Source organism: Halichoerus grypus, chromosome 2 (assembly GCF_964656455.1).
Source record: "Halichoerus grypus chromosome 2, mHalGry1.hap1.1, whole genome shotgun sequence".
NCBI lineage: Eukaryota > Metazoa > Chordata > Mammalia > Carnivora > Phocidae > Halichoerus > Halichoerus grypus.
In genome coordinates this window covers 187,379,637-187,400,286 of record NC_135713.1, presented here as the reverse complement: position 1 = coordinate 187,400,286, position 20,650 = coordinate 187,379,637, and the positions used below count along the sequence as shown (strand labels likewise).

The following is a 20,650-nucleotide window of genomic DNA, read 5'->3' as shown; positions in this document are numbered from 1 at the left end:
GGCCTCGCTCCTGGAGGGCAACAGGGTCCTCCTGTCCCGCGGGAGCTGCCGGGGAGCCTCCGGAGGCGCCGGCGCCCGTGATACTTCGGAGGCTTCGGGCCGGCGGGAAGCGGTACGGATCCCGCTTGCAGCGAACTCGCGCTCGGCTGGGCTCCGAGGCCGAGGCGGGGGCGCCGCGCAGGGGAAGGGTTAAACACAACTCAATTAAAACTTCGAAAACATTTGGATTTATACTGGGGGGAGGGCGGTGCTTTTTTAAAAAGCCTGAGAAGGACCACAAAGCCCCTAAGCAAAACCAAACCAAAATCCTTAACTACTGATCATTTTGTAGAAAAAGAAACATCCCTCAGACACTTCTCCCGGGTGCCACCACGGAAAAGCTCCCGCCTGGCCAAGCCCAGCGCCTGGACACCCCTTCACCACCCCAGGGCCCTGGCGCTGAGCCCAGGTCGCCCCCTGCCCACCCTTTGCTCCCGTGTTGGTGTCAGCCTGTGCCATTCAGCCGGTGCCCGGTGCCCGGTGCCAGGCGCGGGGGGAAGGCGGGGAGGAGCCGAGGCTCCAGCTTAAATTCCATGGCATCTGTTCATTATTATACAGTGAGGATTTTTATATGGACAGCTAAATTAAAGACAGATTTTTGCCAGAATTGCAGATCCCATAAAAATGATGACACAGGATGGGGGCTTTTTCTTTTTAAAAAAAAGAAAGAAAGATTAAAAAAACACAACCCAACAAACCACAACCCAAATCCCTCTGTGCCCCTCTCCTCTGATGTCAGTGAGTTACTTTGGCCCCTCTGCCTTCCCCCTTTTTCCACCAGCATGGGCTGCCCAGGGAGAACCAAACCCCAGTGGCTCTTCATGCCCAGCCTGCTCACAGATGCCCAGTGACCAACCAGCTCTCTCCCACAGCTGCTGGGGCGGGCAGAGGCAGAATGGCCAGGTCAGGTGTGGAGGGTCAGGATGGGAACTGGAGCTGGAAGGGAGTGCCAGAAAGGGGTAGGAGTCAGGGGTCTTGACCTTTCTGCATTCCTAATTCGAAGGGCAGGCTGCATTTTTGACTGGTTGCCAAGGCTGGGGCAGCTGGTGGGGACCAGGCGATGTGGGGCCCCTCATTCCAGTACATGGGACAGCACCCACTTTCCCCTCTCTAATGGAGAGGGTGATACAATAATTGGGCACTGGGCACAATTTGCCCAGGAACGGGAGTTCTGGAATTTCTACTTTCAGAGATTCTAGAATGCTGGAACCTGCACCAGGCTGGTGGTATTCTAGAACTTGCAGGGATTTGGGAATTCTGGGTCCTATATGAGGAAGCAGACCTCCCAGACTTCTGTGGTTCTGGTTGCAACGACTCAAATTTGAAGTTCAGGGATGATATCTGGGGCCCTGGGGAAGACTGGGAAAGTGTGGGCATGCAATCGGGGGAGGACTGAAAAAGTGAGGGCCACTCTCAGGAGCTCAGATGGGTCCCCCCAAATTAGTGAGCGTCTTAATTTTCTTTCATTAATTTTTTTTTTCAGAGAAGAAAAATAAATATCTGTGGAGTTCTGTGTCCTCCAGACAATTGCTCTGTCTGTCTGTAACTCTGTCTGTGGGGCTGTCTGCTCATCTCCCTCAGATTCGGAGCTGACAGAATTCATATCAGAAGAGCGAACGCAGGGACATCTGTGTGCGGAATGACTGTGCCTACTCGAACCTGCCAATCGCTCCTGGCACGAGCTGGGTAACAAATGCCTGTTACCTCGGAATGCTGGCGGGTGGGGGGAGGGTGGGGGAGGGTGCCTGGCACCACCCCCAGCTGCCAAGCCCTGCCAAGGCCCCCTCCTGCCCTCAGCGGGTCCCGCCCCCTTCCCCGAGTTGGGGGTCCACGGAATTGGATTGTTCCTTAATTAGCAGTGATTAGAAAATTTAGGTGTCTCTCAACCCCGGCCAACCCGGGTATCCTTGGCCTCCCTAATCTCGATCCCCACTCCCCTCCTGCCCTCCCTCCTGTTTTCCGGATTAACTCTGGGTTTCCACAGAGGGCAGGCAGGCGGCCAGTTGGGGGTGGGGTGGCTCACGGAATGCAGGGAAAGGGGTCTCTGGAGGGAAGAATTCCGCCGAAGTTGCCAGGAGGAGTTTCTGTCGCGAAGTGTGAGGCTCTGTGTGGAAGGTTTGCATAGACGCGGTTGGCGGGATGATGGTTGTGAGGTGGGGCAGAGAGCGAGAGGGACACAGAGACCGGGGATCTCGGACGGAGAGATAGGGCTGAGGAGATGCGGAAGATGGGAAGGAACGAGAGAAGAAGGCAAGAGGCGGAGGCAGCGCGGACCCGGTTCTCTCCGCACCAGGAGCCTCGGGGATTCGGCCCAGTCGGTTGCCGCGACCCGGCCGCCACCCCCGCCACCCCCCCCACCCCCCCCCGCCTCTTGGCCCTGGCCTCCGGGCCGCGCTCCCCGATCCGTCAGCCGGTTCTGCTCTCGGAGGTGGGGGAGGGGAGGGCGCTACGGCACAGCCAGTGCCAGCTGGGGGTGGGGGTAGTTACTGCGAGGAGGGGCGGAGAGCACATCTAAAATTCCGAGACATCTGTTCACCCAGGGAGGAGACACTGGGCGCAAGAAGGCTGGGCGCCCCCACCCCGCCCGCTCTGCCCGCCGTTCCGGGGGCGGGACTCCCGCACTCCCCATGCCCCTAGCCCCAAACACCAACGCTGGCCTGCAGAAAGGGGTGCTAAGCAAGGGATCGGGCTGGGGGGGAGTGGAATTCAGGAGCTGCTGTCTTACTGGTGGGTCCTCAGAAGGGGAGAATCAGGGCTCAGGGGAGGGCTGCAAGGGAGGGTGTGGAGGGATGTCTGTCAGAATAGATCTCCCCAGAGCACCCACAGACACCACCCCCCATACACACATATATACATGCACATAGACTTGGCCATCATACATGTTCAGATATAAATCCTCCCGTTCCTGTGAACACACGCAACTGGCCCCCTTCGAACTTGATCATTTATTCATTCAAGCAGTCTTACTGGATGCTTGGTCTCTGCCAGGCTTGGGCTAGATATTGGGGAGATACCTTCCTACCCATCAGGAGCAGTGAGCACATTCAGATACCCAAGTGCACAAGCCCACACACGGCCCTCACAGTCACACAGACTCTATTCTGTATGGGAGGGGGACCTGGAAGGAGGGAGTTCCAGTAACAACACCATCCTCTCTGTCTGTAGGCAGTTTCCCCACGGGAAACCAGGACAGGGTCTAGGAGCCCCAACAGGGGGCTCTGGACCCACTGCCAGCCACTTGCCACCTTCTTACCTATTCCCTTTTGGCAGGAGACCCTGCCCCCAGACTTTGCCTGAACAAGCTCCAACCCCACTTCCCACCAAGCCTTGATGACCACCTCTCTCTTTCCCATGCCCTGGCTTGGCACCTGCCCCTCCGCCAGGGCTGCCCTAGCTGGGCCGACAGAGGCCAGGCCTCTCAGCTGGGAAATGTCCATGTGGTTGCTACTTAAAAACTGATTTATGAGGCCGTGGCGGCTGCGAAGGCTTGGCCTGCGGTCCTGGTAGTAATCAAGGGCATATGCCCATCTCGCCTGGCACTGCCCAGCTTGTGAGCCCAGCCCTGGCCTCTGCTCTCCTGCTGGGAAGAGAGAGGCATAAAAGGTACCAAGTTCCTTTCTCTTGAAGCTATCTCTCCTCCTCCACTCTCTTCCTCTTCCTTCTCCTTCTCTTCTTCCCTTTCCTCTCTCCCTCCTCCCTCCATTCCTCCTCCTTCCCTCCCTCCCTTTCTCTTCCTTCTCTCCCAAGTGGCACGGACCAGCCTGTGTGCCGGGCTGGCGCTCACAGCTGCAGCCCATCTGCTATGATTGAATGGTGACAGTGATGAGACAGGAGCTGGGGGGAATGGGAGGACATGGGGGCTGCCCTGCCACCCCTCACCCCTCCTTGTGCCAGTCCCCACATGCTTCCTTGACCTCCAGAATGAGACCATCTATTTTGCCTGTGCAGGGTGGGGAAATCCCACCCCTCTAAGTAGTAAGGGAATTTCTTTCCTCCTACCTAGATTCCTTAGAAGAAAAGAGCAGAAAGGTAGGTAAAAAAGAGGGAAGGGATTGGGATTGGGAGAGCAATCTGGAAGAAATGACCCATATGTTCACACCTGTAGAGGCTTGAGTGGGGCGGGGGCACTAACACTAAATAGGGTGGAGTGCTGAGCCTCCAGTCTGGGCAGGGAGGCACTGATGTAGGTCCAGGATCCAGCTTTTTCAGGAATCCAGGAAAACATCCTTGATGGTCCTTGGTGTGAACCCTGTTCCTTAGACCCTGTCACTTTCCTTACCATGGGGGTCACCCTCTGTACCCCAGAAAATCTGCTGGCTCTCTTTGTCTTCAGGAGTAAATTTGAAGAGCTGGGAAATCACAGTTCTCTATGGTGCCCAAAGGAAGACCCACAGGTTTGACCCGAGTTTGTAGCAGGAAGGTCTAGTTAAATGTGAAGAAAATTTCCCTGCTGATTCCAGTGCAAGACCAAGATCTAACAACAATAACAATGGAAACTAACATATATGTGGAGCTTATCATATATCCATAACTAACTTAAATTAAGCATTATACACAAGCTAATAATTATCTCAACCACCTTATGAGGTTGGGACTGTCATCATACCTATACTACAGACAAGGACACTGGGGCACATATGTTCAACTTGTCCTAGGCCTGGCTTCTCTCTTGGTAGGAATAAAAGAATAATTAGGAGGTCCAAAATTTCTAAGAAACATTATCCTTTCTTTTTCACTCATTTCTTTCCTTCTGCCTCTCTTCTCCCTCTGCCTGCTCCTTACCTTCAATCAACCCAATACCCTCTCTCCTGTGAAAACCCATACATGTGGGTGTCTCTTCCTGCCACTGCTCACATGCAAATAGGTGGAAACACCCCCAAGAAGGCACTCACTGTCCCCATCCCACACATGAGGAAACCCACACACAGACTTGACTGCATTTGATCCCACCTTCTGTGTTAGGGCAGTTGCTCCTCACATCTGTAGTCCTGGCCCATGGAGCCTCTCTGCCTGAAGCTCAGGATGGAGAATGCATTGTGAACAGCTGCAGGACCAGCCTGGACTTCCAGTCTAATCTGGGCCCCTGGGGAGCAATTTGCTCCACTGGCATATTTCCCCTGTCCTTTCCCTGGACACTGGAGTCTGTCTGGGTGACTCATGCCCTCTCTCATTTCTCCTGTCTGCACCTCCATCCTCCCCCTTTCCTCCTCCTCCAATCTCTTTCCTCTTCCCTTTCTTCTTTCATCCATATTCACACATCCTTTCTCCCCCCTTTCCTCTTTTTTCCTTCCTCATCTTTTCCTTCATCCCCTCTTGCCTAGTTATTATATAATAAGCCCTTTGGTCTTTGAAAATCCTCCTCCCCCACCAGGAAAGTGGGCATTCCTTATATTCCATAAATTCCACAATGAAGGGGCTGCTGGTGGGAGAGCATCCCTACTAGGCAATCCCACCAGAGAGAAGATTTTATCTCAAGAGAGGGAGATAAGAACCCATAATCCAATCTTGTGGATAAACATTAAGCAGTCATTAAATCCCTACAATCCTCAGAACAAATCCAGATCAACATTTCTGTCCACTTGCCCAACACAAATTGGGGTAAGAAATCAGGTGGGAAGCTTTTTGTAGGGTTATGATAGACCTTTCTTGGTGTCTGTCTCTTTCCCCTACTATTTCAAGGTCTTCCAAGGCAAGGAGGCACCTGGAAAGGGACACCTGGAGGCCACAGAAACCACACATCCAGGGTCCCTCACCTGTCACGGTACCCTTACCAAACTCTTCCCATAATTGGCCCTGAAAGGCAAAGATGGCTAAATCCTTGAGCCTGAGTCTGCACTTAAGCAGGGATGGGGTCTGAGGTCACCTTCCATCCTCACCCGCCTCTCCCAGGCGCAGTGTTTGGACACTCCTTGGTTCCCCTGGTATCCTTTCAACTCTTTCTCTCTCTCTCTCCTTTATCTGTGAGTTTCTCCCTCTTGTCTCTTCTCCCTCCTCCATTCCTTCTGTCTTCTACCACCCATCCCAGGTCTCCTCTCATCTCTTCCCTGTCTTGTCCTTCCATCCGGAGAAATGTCTGGTTTCAGCACCATGGACAGAGACACAGGGTGCGTTTGTCTAAACCCCGAACTTCAGGCCGAGATCTGTGCAAGAGGTGAGTGCCCACGAGTTTCTTGTGGAGTGCCCACGAGTGTGTGTGAATGTGCATGTGTGAGTGTGCCCAAGGCTGTGTGAACGCCTGTGCCTCTCTGGGGCACAGGCCTGTGGGCGTCTCTGGGTGCATCTGTGTGTTTGTATCTGTCTGTGCCGTGTCCCCGCCTGCTCCCCAAGTCCCTGGCTGAGAAGGGGGACGGGATGGGGACGCTCCGTTCTGGAGGTGGGGGAGGCAGCGGGTGGCTTAGTATCCCAGCCGGGCCTGGGGGCGTCATCCTTGCCCGGACGTGAGCCAGGCACCATGTGGCCTGTGTGCCAGCCGGCACAGGATGAGGGCATTCTGCCCAGCATGAGGGGAGGTGGGGAAGAGGCAGGGAGCTAGGGACAGGCAAGAAGAGGTGGGGAGCTGAGCTCCAAACTCAACTCTGGGGCCAGGCCCTTTCTATCCTGCGTGAACTCCAACCGCAGGCCCATGCGTGAAAAAACGTACAAGTTATTTGCCTTTGCGAGGGCCCAGATGACCAGATAACCATCGTGTCACACACACACATATCCAGAGGGAAATGTGCAAGAGGCAGGCCTGTTCTGGTTTACACATGTGTGCACACCAATTCCTGCACAAATGTGTTAAGCCATTCTCAGAGGATGGGGGATATAAGAATCACTTCTCTGGGTCACAGAGCTGGACCCCTCATTACATGGTTGGGCACTCACCTCTTCTGATACCAGGCAACGCCTCTAAGGATGTGGTAGCTCCTATAACAACTGTTCCCTCCCCAACAAATGGGCAGATTTGCCCAGCACAGTGCATGCCTGGGGGTTGTCATTGGGGTGCTTGCCCGCTGCACCCAGGGAAGGAAGTCTGAGAGAATAATGTTGCCTCTGTGCTTCATCTGGGAAAGAATGAGTGAGGGGGAGAGGAAAGGCATCCAAATAGCTCTTCCCTTTCATCATCCATGCAGTTCTCATGCCCCCAGAGAGTCTGGTGTACTGGAGACAATCCTAGATTTCTCATCCCATTCTCAATACTAACTGGCTATACGACTCTGGGCAGGTTATTTCTCAGTGAGATTTAAATATGATTCATGTAGGGGCGCCTGGCTGACTTGGTCAGAGGAGAGGAGTGTGCAACTCTTGGTCTTGAGGTTGTGAGTTCGAGCCCCACATGGGGTGTACAGATTACTTAAATAAATAAAAAATTTTAAAAAAGTTAAATATAATTCAATTTAAGGGCTTAGTTCGAGAGAGTTGTCATTAAATGGTCACTATTATTATTGTTATATTAATACTATGGAAAGAGTGGTTAGTGGGATTGGATGGAAATAACGTAGCCAACGCTTACAGCATGGTGTCCGACCCATAGTGGGTTCTCAATGAGTACGAGTACAGTACAGTATGAACTTAGTGGTAGAATTTCAGGAATTTAGGCAGTTAAAGGGAGCTGAGAATGACAGAATGTGCTCTCCAAAGAGAGAAGCATGCACTCCCAAGTGCAACAGGAGGAATGGAAGTTAGACATACAAAAGTTAGACAAGGTGGGGAGCAATAAAATGAGGTGGTGAGAGTGGACCCCCTTGGGGTGAAGCATCCAGACATCCATCCTTCAGGGCCAGGGAAGCCCCTAGAGGGTCTCCATTCCAAATCTGATCTCTTTTTTTTTAATAAAGATTTTAGGGCGTCTGGCTGGCTTGTGCTCTCTCTCTCTCACTCTCTCTGTCAAATAAATAAATAAAAATCTAAAAAAATAGATTTTATTCATTCATTTGACAGAGAGAGAGAGGGTAAGCAGGGGGAGCAGAGGGAAAGGGAGAAGCAGTATCCCTACTGAACAGGGAGCCTGATGCAGGGCTCCATCTCAGGACCCTGGGATCATGACCTGAACAGAAGGTAGACACTTAACAGGCTGAGCCATCCAGACGCCCCCCAAATCTGAACTCTTTATCCACACGTCTTCCCACCTATTTCTTCTCTGAGCTTCCTCATTTCAGTAAAGGGCAGCATCCAGTTGGTTGCTCAAGCCGAAAACCTGGACTCATCCTTGAGTTCCCCCTTCCTCTCATTCTCCATATAGACTCTCAGCAAGAGCCACTGATCCTTGCTCCAATAGGCACATGAGTCCAGGCTCTTCTCTCCTACCTTACTGCTTCCCTCTAAGCCAGGTCACATCACCTCTTCTCTGGGTGTCTGCTCTGGTTTCCCACCTTGCCCCACTCTGAACCGTTCTCCCATACACCTAGGGTAATCTTTTAAAAATATAAGCCGGGCCTTTCACTCTGGCTTAAAATTCTCCAGCAGCTTCCTCAGCTCCTAGAATGAAATCCAAACTCCTTATCAGCTGGATCTGGTCCCTCCCTCCCTCCCCACAGTCCTCCGCCCCTGCCTCTCCCTCTCCCAGCCCCAGCCCCTGCCTCTCCCTCTCCAAGCCCCAGCCCCTGCTTCTTCCTCTCCATGCCCCAGCCCCTGACTTTCCCTCTCCATACCCTAGCCTCGGTGGCCTTTCTTTCCACTCTGAACACACTAAGATCACCTTCTCACCCTAGGGAACTGGACGGCTTTCTTGGCCCAACCAATCCTCTCACCTCTCTCCCACTCTTCATGGCTGGCTCCTTTTCATGTTTTGAGTCTCAGTTGGTCCACCCGCATGTCCACCCGAGAAACCTTTGCTGATGCCTTTTCTACTATTTCCTTTGCAGTACTTAACTGTTGCCTTGCTTTTTTTGTTTTTTTTTTTTTTTTTGGTCTGCCCACCCTGCTAGTCTGTAAGCTCTCTGAGGACAGGGACCATAGTGTTTGTTCTGTTCCCCTGGTAAACTCTGAGCCCAGCATGGAGTAGGTACTGAGTCAGTGTGTTGGAATGGCAGAATTGATGAATGCTTTGACATCTTGCAGGGTGGGGGTGGGGTGAGCAGGTCCTGCAGCCTGGGCTCCAACCTGCCCCATTAGGGGTCTGTCTCATCTCTCTTCCTCCCAGGAAGCCTGTCTGCTGGCAGCCTCCTAATTATATTTTACTTCACTATAAATCTTTTGGTTAAATATAATTGAAAAATACACCTTTCGAATCATCGCGTTAACCTAGCATCCACTCTGAGGCGGTAATTAAAAGCTTCCTAGAATCTCTCACCGGCTTGGGGAGAACTGACTCAGAGATCATCCTCTGCCAACCCCAAATGTGTAGGCACCGGCCTCCCAGCCCCTAGAGAGGGTGGAGGCACAGACTGCCCACCCTTCAGGCTCAGGGGGGGTGAGCATGTTCCCCTTCCTCTCTCTCCATTATAGGATCCAGACAGCTGGGAGCAATGCCCAGACTCCGACCAGCACTCCCTCTGGGGCCTAAGGTCTGCAATACTCCCCCTCTTCATTCTCTCCTGCGCTCCTGGCTCAGAGCTGTCTCACGTCCACGGAAGGTCGGGAAGGAAAGGGAAAGAGAAGGAACGAATGCTCTCCCAGCACCTTAAATGAGTCGGATCTGTCCCAATCAGTCTTTGTAGATCCCAGAAGGCAGGCTGCAGCACCAAGGCTGGGAGAGGTTCTGCAATGTGGTAGGGCTCAGGGTCTGCAGATCTAACCAATCATACCGCCTCCTTTCAGAATCCCAGCGCTAACCTTGGTGACTGGTACCCTCAGGCCAGCCCCTCTCCTTTTCCTGGCCTTTAGTTCCTTAGCTCTTTCGGTTTCCTAAGCACAAAATTCTGGAGTCATCTTTGACAATGCTCTTTTACACCCCATACCTGATTCAGAAGCAAATCTGTCTGTTGTGCCTTCAAAATCAATCCAGAATCTGAGCACTTCTCATCACCCCACTGCTACCACCCTGGTCCAAGCTGCCGTCCCCTCTCTCCTGGATGACCACAGTTTCTGCCCTTGGTCCCTTCAGTCTATTTGTGGTGCAGCAGGCTGGGTGATTTTTTTTCTTTTAATAACAGCTTTGCTAAGTTATAATTCACTCATTTAAAGTGTACAATTCGGGGCACCTGGGTGGTTCAGTTGGTTAAGCGTCTGACTCTTGATTTTGACTCAGGCTGTGGTCTCTGCATTGGGCTCAGTGCCCAGCGGGGAGTCTGCTTGAGATTCTCTCTCCCTCTCCCTCTGCCCCTCTGCACCCCTCCCGCACTCACTCTCTCTCTCAAATAAATAAATTCTTTTTTTTTTTTAAGGTTTTATTTATTTATTTGAGAGTAAACAGCAAGCGCACAAGCAGGGGGAGTGGCAGGCAGAGGGAGAGGGAGAACAAGGTTCCCCATGGAGCAGGGAGCCCAATGCAGGGCTCCATCCCAGGAACCTGGGATCATGACCTGAGCCGAAGGCAGAGGCTTAACAAACTGAGCCACCCAGGCACCCCAAATAAATTCTTTTTTAGAAAAAAGTGTACAATTCAATGGTTTCTAAGTATATTCATGGGGTTGTGTGACCATCACCATAATTTTGAACATTTCATCCCCCTTTTAGCAGTCACTCCCCGTTCCTTTCAACCCCCACAGCCCTAGGCAACCAAAATAAAACACCACCTTCTCTAAGAAGCTTTCCCTGATTACCCCATCAAAAACTGCACCTCCTTTCCCTCTTCTTCTTTGCTTTATTTTCCTCTTTAATACATATCACCATCTAACATTCTATGTATGTTACACATTTATTATGTTCCTCCTCTAGTTTTCCCACCCCATATTCACACACAAGGTCTCTGTGGGCAGGGCCTTTTTTTTTTTAATAGTAGCAGTCCCAGCACGTAGGACAGGACCAGGTACATAATAGGTACTCAATAAACACATGCAGTATGAATGAACTCAATAATAAAGATATTGAGATTAAGGATCTCAAAAGTTGCATTCCTGGGGACCAGCTCTTGGGTGCCTGAATTTCTCTCTCTCTTCTTTCTTTTTTCTCTTTCGGTCTTCTTTTCTTTCCCGCCCCAGACACAATATTCCACTCACCTCCACCCCCGGGGCAATCTTTAACGCCAACTCTCTTGGTGTTGTCCAAGGGACTCCTTCCTCCTCCTTCTCTCCTTCTGCCCTGACCAGCCTGACTCTTTCCTGCTCTTCATTTTCAGACTCAACCCTGGAGAACATCAAATGGATGGCCTCTGGCAGGCTATTGCAAGAATAATCAGTCTCACTGCCTGAGTCCTCCAAGAATGATAGCATTCACTTACTGTGCTTACGACCTGGGTCAGGCCCTAAGTTGAGTGCTTTAGAGCGCAGTCAGATAGAACTCCCTGCAATGATAGAAATGTCCTATTTCTGTTCTGTTCAATATGGTAGTCACTAGCCAATATGAGGTTATTAACTGTTTGAAATATGGCTGTGGCTGAGGAAATGAATTTTAAATTCTATTTAATTTTAATTAATTTAAATTTAAACAGCTACACGTGTCTAGTAGCTTTCAGTTGGGCAATGCAGGTTGGCACACGTTATTTTATTTAATCTTTACGATTATCTTGGGGAGTAGATAATATTATCCCCATTTTACAGATGAAGAAGAGTGGCTAATCGGGATGAGAATCCATGTTTGTTGGGGCGCCTGGGTGGCTCAGTCGTTAGGCGTCTGCTTTCGGCTCAGGTCATGATCCCAGGGTCCTGGGATCGAGCCCCGCATCAGGATCTCTGCTCGGCAGGAGGCCTGCTTCTCCCTCTCCCACTCCCCCTGCTTGTGTTCCCTCTCTCACTGCCAAATAAATAAATAAAATATTTAAAAAAAAAAGAATCCATGTTTGTTGGTTTTTAGAACCTTCCAAGGAGCTGTTTCAGGGCTTGGGATAGGAGTTATGTAAGTGAGGAGGGCATGGAAAGATAATCATTCATTTTTTCACTCAGTGAGACTTCGTTGAATTGCATCTGCTAAAGGCTGGAGACATACCCACAAAACTTTTATTGCACACATTCTGGGACACATTTTTATTCCCATTTGACAAATGAGAACATTGAGACTCAGCTAGATTCAGCAACTACCGGATCTCCCTGCTCCCTGCTTCTTCTCTCACCTCTCCCCTACTTCCCTCCCCCAGCCCCAGTCTATTCTCTCTATAGGAGCAACAGTGATCCTTTGAAACATTTGTCTGATCATGTTTTCCCTCACTGGAAATTTGGCCAGGTTCCCCATTTTATTTCCAGAGAAAACCAAAACCTATATAAAGGTCTACGGGGCCCCGTGCAGTCTGTGCCTTTCCCCATTCCCGCTCAGGCCTCTCACCTGCTTCTGCTCTCCCTGGATCCCTCCAGTCCATTGACCCCCCTTGGGCCCTTCAGACTCTGGCTTGCCTGTTTGCTGGCTGCTCTCTGATACCTACCCTGTCAATTTCTTCACCCCTGCAGGTCTTAGTTCAAATTCTCCTCTTCCAAATGAGGTCTAACCTGACCCTCTACTTAAAATGGCAACCTCCACACCCCCCAATCTAGATCACCTTTTCATGAACTTTCCCCCCATAACACTTACTACCTTCTAACATAAATATAATTTACTGATGTATTATGCCCATCTCCCAGCTAGGATATAAGGTCCTCGAAGGCAAGGATCTTTGAAATATTGCAGAGCCTCAAACAGTGCCTGGCACAGGGTAGGCTATCGATGAACATGTGGTGAATAAATGAACAAGGCTGCCCTGGTAGCTTTGCTTTTGCAGCAGGTGGGCTCAGATTCTAACTTGAGCCCTTTTGCTTCTAAAGCCCGAATTCTTTCACTCAAAGTCATTTTTTCTTAAGTATTCTCTCCAGTCTCCTCCCCAAGTTCTCTCCCTTAAGGGTGGCCCTGGGCTCACGTTATTTCTCGCCCAGGCAGGGATATGAATTATTTTATATACTCTTGGCTATGATACCCAGCAATTGAAGTAATTTTACCCAAACTCAGAGATTTCCTCTGTTTTTCAGGCTGTGGCCCCAGCAGGTACTCCCCCACCCCCACCCCAGAGACTGCTAGTCCTTCCCCTCTCTGCTGAGGGGGATATTTCCTTCCTTCAGTGGGATAACTTGGGAACATAGCCCCCCACCCCACCTCTGGGTATGCAGTGACCTAAAGCTAAGGAGGCATAATATTCCCCCACCCCTTGACTCCTTACCCCATGAGGAAGGTGACAAGATATATCCTCATAGTGGGGTATGGACAGGGGCTCTTCCTTGGAACTGACTACTGGGATTGTCTATGGGTTCATTAGGAGGGATGGGAGTTAGATAACAGGAAGGACTTCCCAAAAGTTAGAAAATGAGGCAAAGGTATGAAGCCTATTCTCCACTTAAGGGCTAAGATAACTGAATGCATTCATCTTCCTCTAACCATGACCTGGACATCTTCCTGAGTGGTCAGTAACAGGTAAAAATGACTGATGACTCTCCCCTCAGAGTTCCAGAGCTCATCCCTCTCCAACTTCTCTTCTCCTCCGCTCTTCCTCATCCCCTTTCCACCTCCCTTACCTCAAAGCCACTCGCTGGGGTCCAAACGCAGAGACAGCTCCAGAGGTACCTCAGGGAATATGCCACGTCAAGAGGGAAGAACTGGTGTCTGACGTGTAGCCCAACCACCTTCTGGAAGTGAGGTGCGAGGGAAGGCCGGGGCTGTGGGCCAGTACCAGCTCTGCCAGACCACAACTGTGTGTCAACCTCTCTGATTCTTGGCTTTCTCATCTGTAAAATGGGGCTAAAGGTGTCTGCCCTTCAGCATTGTATGAGTTGGAGGTGCCTGTGGGAAGCTCCAGGCACAGGGTAGACACTGAAGAATTGGCATTGTTATGATTATTACTACTTAGGCTCCAGGAGGCCCTCTCTTCCATCCCCATGGATGAGGAAGGGCTTTTCCCCCCAGCATTCTCCATTGCTCTGGTCCAGAGGAAAGTTCCAGATGGAGCCTCCAATCACACTCTGCTCCAATTGAAACTTTTCTTCTCCTAAAACTCAGTCCAACCCATCACTCCCTGCCGAAATCCCTCCCCAGTTCCCCACTGCCTACCAGGACACAGCAACCAGAGTGATTAAGAGTTTGGGTTTTGGGGTCAGACCTGGGTTGGATGGTCACTTCTCTCACCTTCTAGCCATGTCTCTGAGGCTCTGAAGTTACTTAGTATCCCTGGGCCTCAGTTTACTCATCTGAAAAACACAGTAACAGTGCTTGCTTTGTGTGGTTACTGTAATGAAGAAACAAAGCAATTGATATAAAGCATTTGGCACATGGAAGATGCTAGCTCTATTATTGTAACAACATGAAAAACTCGTAACTCCTGAGCATGACATGCAAGGTTAGCTGTAGAAGTTAGAATCCCCATTTTTTAGAGCAGGATTGTCAGAATGAAGCACCTGGCCTGCCCATCCAACCTGTTTCCTGCCATCCTCCACATGAACCCCATGTTTTGGTTGGCACAGTGCGTCACTCACCATCCCCATGCTGAGACTTCTTTCGGTGCCTTGGCACATGCTGTTCTCACTGCCTAGAACATTCTTTCTCTCCTTGCCCACCTGGTAGACTCCTATTCATCTGTTAAGACCTAAGTCAAGCCTCTGTGAAGCCTTTCCAGTCCCAGGGTCTGGGATCACATCCTGGTCCTCCACAACCCCAGACCTTTACCTCCGCTTAGCACTGGGTAGAGAGCCATAGGCCTTAGGACCAGGCTGCCTGAGTTGGAATTCTAGCTCTGCCACTTCCTAACACTTCACTTATCTGTGCCTCAGTTTCCTGACCTGGAAAGTGAGATGATGATACTAATATCTATCTGATAAATGTCTAATGAGTTACTATGTAAAAAGACTTGGTTCCCACTCTCAGCACAGAATAAGTGCCCAGTAATTGGAAGCTGTCATAATTACTATTATATTATTATAATTATTATTCTAGCCTCTTTTGCTTTCCAGGACAGACCTCAGTCTACAGGTTGGTCTTCCAGATCAGGCTGTGAGATTGGAGGGGAGGGGCTGGAGCTGATTCATGAAGCTCGTGCAGAGTGGATACTTGGCTTTCTCATTTGTCCTTCAGGATAATACTCTGCACTGGGGACCAAGGTTCCTCCCATTTTACAGATGAGGAAATCGAGGCCCAGAGGAAATGCCTAAAGGCCCTAGTAAGCACGCAAGTAGCAGAGCCAAGTTTTACCCTTGGACCCAGCTGACTCTAATCACCTCCCCCAGCCTCAGTTTTCCCATCTGTAGAATGGGATGGTACCTGTTCTTCTAATCTCTCAGATTGACCCTATACACTAATACACGTAAATGTAAAAGGCAGAATGGGGTTTGCGTCTCCCCTCATGAACCGGGTAATGCTTTGTCTAGGACAAAAACAAGAACTTTCCTGGGGGTGAAAGTGGGGAGTAGCTGAGACGCAAATGGTCCCAAAGCCCCAGTTCACCCTTCTCCCTAGGGTTTGTCTGCAGCCTGGGGCCAATTCAGCAACCTCCCTCCTTTCCTGGGCCTACTGCCAGCCCCTCCACCCCTCCCCCCCCTTCGCCCCTGGAAGACAATGGTGGGCAGGCCCGGCCTTTGTGAGAGGGGTCAGGCCAGTTAATCTCAGGCTGGGCCGGGGAGGGGCGTGTGGGAAGGCTAGGGGAAGGGAGAGGGGGCTGCATGTGGGGACAGACGACAGAGGGCTTGTGAGGGTCGGGAGGACACTGGAGGCCAGGGGCCTGAGGAGTAAAAGCTTGAAATAGGCTTTGGGGAGCGTTTCCTCCGAATGTAGATTTGAGCTCCTATTAAACTTGCCAAAAATTTGTGTTAGCTAATGGATTCTTAATTCTGTCTAAAATGAGAGAGGGGAAATTATGCCATTCATCTTGTATTGGTTTGAAATTACATCTGACACCTAATCGATCATACTGTGGAACATTAACTCTTTGGAAGAGACCCAACTTTTCCTCTCTCCCTTGCTTTCCAGCACTCTCGACCACCCCCACCCTCTGATTCCTTCTTTTGTATTTCATTAACTAAGCAAAGCTCTGGCTGTCTCTGGGGGTGAGGGGTGGGAGTTAGGGAAAGGGTTCATTTGAATCAAAGGAGATAACTAGGCCCCCCAATCCTTTGCCCAAGACCAGAGCCTCTGCTTCCACCTTCAAGTGACCTCCTCTCTCTTCCTGCGTTTTCCTATGTATTCTGAGATCTGGAAATGCAGAATGAAAGGCATTGGGGTGTGGGGTGACCTCAGAGCCACCTTGGGGGCACCAGAGAGAGGCCGGGAGCCAGGCAAAGCTGAGCTAGCACCTGGGGCTGGGGCAGGGGCCGTGGCAGGGGGCTCACCTGCGACTTGCTTGGCAGATGGGTGAGGAGGAGGAAGGCAGATGACAATAGATTTACCTCTGGGGATCCTGATGAGCTCTGACTGAAAACCCCAATCCCAGACCTGCTTTCCAGGAGGAGGACTTTCTGGCAGCAGAGAGAACCCACTGGAGGCTGACAGACCTGGGCTGGGATCCTGGCTCCACTCCTGACAAGCTGTGTGACCTTGGGCAAGTTACATAATGCCTCTGAGTCTCAGTTTCCTTCTCTGTCACAGCAGGACGATAACACTGGCATAGGGCTCAAGTGAGGACTGGAGGAGATAATCCGGGTAAAGCTGGAACAGAGCCTGTCGCCTGGCACACAGTAGGTGCCCAATAAAGGTGCTGGTCAGAATCCAGATCAACACTCCTCCTCCCTACTACTTCTACTTCCTGACCTCCCTTCACACCCCCCCTTCTTCTCTCCTATCTCCAACTGCCTAGCCCCCAAGCAGACCTGGGCTGAGAAGCCACAAGGCCAGATCTGTGAGGGCTAATGTCTTCTCCTAAGAGGACACCAAGGGAGGCCTAGGCCCCCTGGGTCCCTGCAGGGCGCCCAGCCCTCTTCCTTCCTGGAGCTCCTCTGTCTCCTCCTAAAGTTGTGAGGGGTTGTCTCCAGCATGGAGAGCTCTCTCCACACCTCCCACCCTCCCTGGGTCTCTGGAGAAAGGGGAGCTTAGGAGGTGAGGCCAGGAGGAAGGGCAATGCTGGGAGAGAGCCACTGGCTTTTACTCAGCCATCTCTGACCTCTGCATGTGGTTTCCAAAGGGTGCCTGTCTCCACTTTGGTCATCCCATATTTTACCAGGGAGGGGTGGATTGGGTTGGGAGTGGGGGCTTGTCCCTCAAGAGCAAGGGAGGGCAAAGAGAACCAGGGAGGTTTGAGAGAGGGGAGGGGGCAGGGACATCACCCCTATTTCTACTCCCCTGGAGGCACCACGGCTTCCCCCTCTGGTTGGCTTTGGGCACGATGGGAAGAGAAGTTTCCAGGGCCCTCCAGCACCATGTGAAGGGGGTCCTCATGGAAGGAATGGGCCATGTAGCTGGCCTGTTGCACAGGACAGCACGGAGGGGCTGAGGGCCTCTTTCACGTCAATCAGGCCGCCTCTATCTTCTCCACATTCTCAATAAGCGCCTGGAAATACCTGAATGAGTGAATGTGCAGGTGCAGGGACCGGATGGTTTAAGGGACCAGTCAAGGTCACACGAGGAATCATTAACTACTCTCAGGTATCTGCTCCAAGTGCCAGAAAGAATGGCGTAGAATGCCCCAACTGTATTCTTGGGCCTTGTGGAGGAGCCCCAATGTGAAGACTAAGACTAATGCGGCAATCTCCTGCAGTGCCCTTATTTTACAGAGGAAAGCGAGACTCAGGAAGGGGTCTGATGGACCAGGACCACAGGGCGAGGCAGGGCAGCCGAGGGCGTGGGCTTCTGGCTCTCAGTCCAGTGCTCTTCCCCACCCACATCATGACTCTGAAGGGACATTTCTAGGCCTCTTGTCTGCTCCCAGCAGAGCCTACAGGGTTTCTGGGAGAGGGTGGAGTTGGGGGAAGGAGTCCGGAGAGCTGCTGGCAGAGGCTTTCCCTGAAGAGAGAAAAGCAGAGGGGGCTGGTGAGGTTTCTTAACTCCCTCTCCCGCCCCAGCACACATACAAACACACAGCGGCAGCAATTTTATTTCCAAATGTCCCTTCTCTGGGGAGCTTGCTGTTTCCCAGGAGACGCCTGGTGGAGATGCCCCTTCCTGCCAGCCCCGCTGGCAGCCACTAGGCGGCTGTGGCTCCTGTTTCTGCCTAGAGACGCCACAGCAAGGGTGCCACGTGGTCTGTATTAATAGGAAGTGGAGCCCAGGCCTATCGACGCTGAGGATGGAGCAGGCCAGCCAGGAGTGGGTGAGCAGCCAGGCCAGTGGGTAGACTGAGGCAGCCTCTCCCAGGGCCACATCGATCAAGGGCCCTGGGCAGCCTGGCATGCCTAGATACGTGTGCTGACCTGCCTCTGGTCACTAGAGGGAAAAAAAAACAAACAACAATCCTCCCTGACATCTTTTTCCCCAAACTGGCAACGTTTTTGTGTTTTTTATCTTGAATATAAAAGTAATGCATGATTGTTACAAAAATAAATAATTCCAACAAAACAGAATAAACAAAAGCTCCAGACTCAAATTTCAGGATCCGTCTTTCTCCATAGGAAAGCAATGAGCCTCCTGCTGAAGAGTCCAAGGCAAGGGTCTGCTCTGCTCAGGAAGGAGGGGGAAAGTTCTAGAATTGTGGAGGTCCTCCTGAAGCAAATACCCTTGTATTGGAGAGACTGATATGGGTGTCTGTTTTCCCCTCAGAAGATCAGCAGCTTCAGAGTGTTCTTCCCACTCACTCTGTGTTATTCCCACACTTTGACCTTCTGGGTGCACCATGCTGCCCCAGTGTGGTCACCCAGGAAATATGGGCTGGAAGAATAAATTAATGAACTTACAGATAAGGAAGCAGACCCAGAGACAGACCCAGAGTAGCCAGAGTGGTCCAGATCATGTTCACAAATACGATTGCCACAGCTCTGGAAAAAAATTGGCTTCAAATTCTCCACCAGCTCCCTCTTCACCAGGGCTAAAGGGGAGCTAAAAACTGGAGTTAGCCAAAAGGGCCAAGCCCGCAGAAGAAATTTCCCAGGTCTGGCCCTTGGACAGAACAACACTGAGGCACTAGAGGGAGACTGTCAGGTCTTGTAGGAAGAGAGGCCCCACCCAGAGAGGGACAGGGGTGGTGGAGAGCCTGAGGTGAATTTAGAAATTAAATCCATGCCATGCCAATGAAGTGGAGAGCAGTTTTGCCCTTCTACCCTGACAAGGAAGCAGATCTGATTGGGAGGTTCTGGTCATCTTCCAGTTAAGAAGAGATTTAAGCATATGGAGGAGACTTACCTCCTTCAAGGAGAGAGGAGGGATTCATCCAATACAGCAGCAGGGATGGAAGCCAGCCCCCCATTTCCCTTTCTACTCCTTGCCAGAGAACTTAGGGTCCTGCTATCAACATATTATCCCATTTAGCCATCGATAACTGTCAGGGAGGTCTTAACCCCATTTTACAGATTAATAAACCAAGGCGAAAAAAGGTAGTTACTGCCCAAGTCACAAACCAAGCGGCAGAACTAGGAAGATCCTCCAATCTCAGGCCTGGCCCCCAGATACTCTTTCCACTGAGGCCTCACCTCAACACTTGGTTTCTTAGGGGGCCACAAATTTGTGGCCAGACCACCCGCTGCTAGATTTGGGCACAGGTTCTCTAACTCACAGAGGCGCCTGGCCTTCCTTTGAGCTCAGATCCTTGCCGTGTCCTGTGCTGTTTGGGCAGACCCTGTCCCTGCTTCTCCTGAGAACTGCGTTTAAGGCGCCCAGGGAGGCATGGGATAAGACAGGAGTCACCCGGGCTTGGCCCACGTGATCAGTGCTCCTCGAAGATGTCACCTTTCCCATTTTGCCAAGGCTTATTCTCCTCAAGTTCTCAGTCCATCACTGTATTCCCTCCCCACCCCAAACCCTCCATACCCTTTTGGAGAAGGCGCAAAACCTTTGCTGAGGGCAGACCCTGAGACCCGCAGCGTTCATGGCCCAGGGCGGGCGCCTTGGGCCACGGCACCGAACCCAGCCGGACACAGCTCCGCTCCTCCTCGGGGCTCCCCGCCCCCCAGGGGGGGCAAAGGCTGGCCCGGCCCTCCCTCCTTGGCCTGGCCGCAGCAGGGCAGCGAGGGGCCGGCAGCCCGAGGAGCGGCTGGAGGCGAGGGCCGGTGAAGGGGCCCGCAGATGCCGCCTCGGCCCCCCCTTCCCTGGCCGGGGCCCCCACGGTGTCGGGGAGCAGGAGGAATCAATCAGGATAATGAAGCCGCAGCCTGCCACGCACCGCGGGGGCACTGAGGAGCCGGGGCCGATGCCAAGTCCGCCAGACGGTTCGGAGGAGCCGGGCGCGGCCCGGCGGCGGCGGCGGCGGCGGCAGCAGCAGCGGCGTTTGCGGCAGCGGCGGCGGCGGCGGCTGCGACGGAGGAAACCCGGGGCCGACGCGCGGAGGCCGGACGCAGCGCGGCGCAGGTCCTTGGCAACCGCGCCTTGGCAACCGGGACGCCCGAGAGGAATCTTAAAGCTGCAGCACCTCCTTTCCTCGCCGCCGCCGCCGCCGCCTCCTGGACCTGGGGTGGGGTGGGGGAGGGGGAAGGGTCGTGCCCAGAGGGTCGGTGGTGGGAGTCAGGCCCTG

At 52.1% G+C, this 20,650-nt stretch overlaps 2 long non-coding RNA genes across 2 annotated transcripts; one reads left to right on the top strand and one right to left on the bottom strand.

The window, feature by feature from the left end:
* Nucleotides 1–253: 253 nt before the first annotated feature.
* Nucleotides 254–11,868, top strand: LOC118527870 (uncharacterized). The gene is made up of 3 exons (XR_013445421.1): nucleotides 254–1,725; nucleotides 6,065–6,190; nucleotides 11,658–11,868. It is a non-coding gene; the product is annotated as an uncharacterized LOC118527870 (long non-coding RNA).
* Nucleotides 11,869–18,095: 6,227 nt separating this feature from the next.
* LOC144381019 (uncharacterized) lies at nucleotides 18,096–19,902 on the bottom strand. Its single transcript, XR_013445420.1, has 3 exons — nucleotides 19,327–19,902; nucleotides 18,882–18,962; nucleotides 18,096–18,414 (listed from the first exon to the last, which is right to left on the bottom strand). It is a non-coding gene; the product is annotated as an uncharacterized LOC144381019 (long non-coding RNA).
* Between the last annotated feature and the right edge of the window lie 748 nt (nucleotides 19,903–20,650).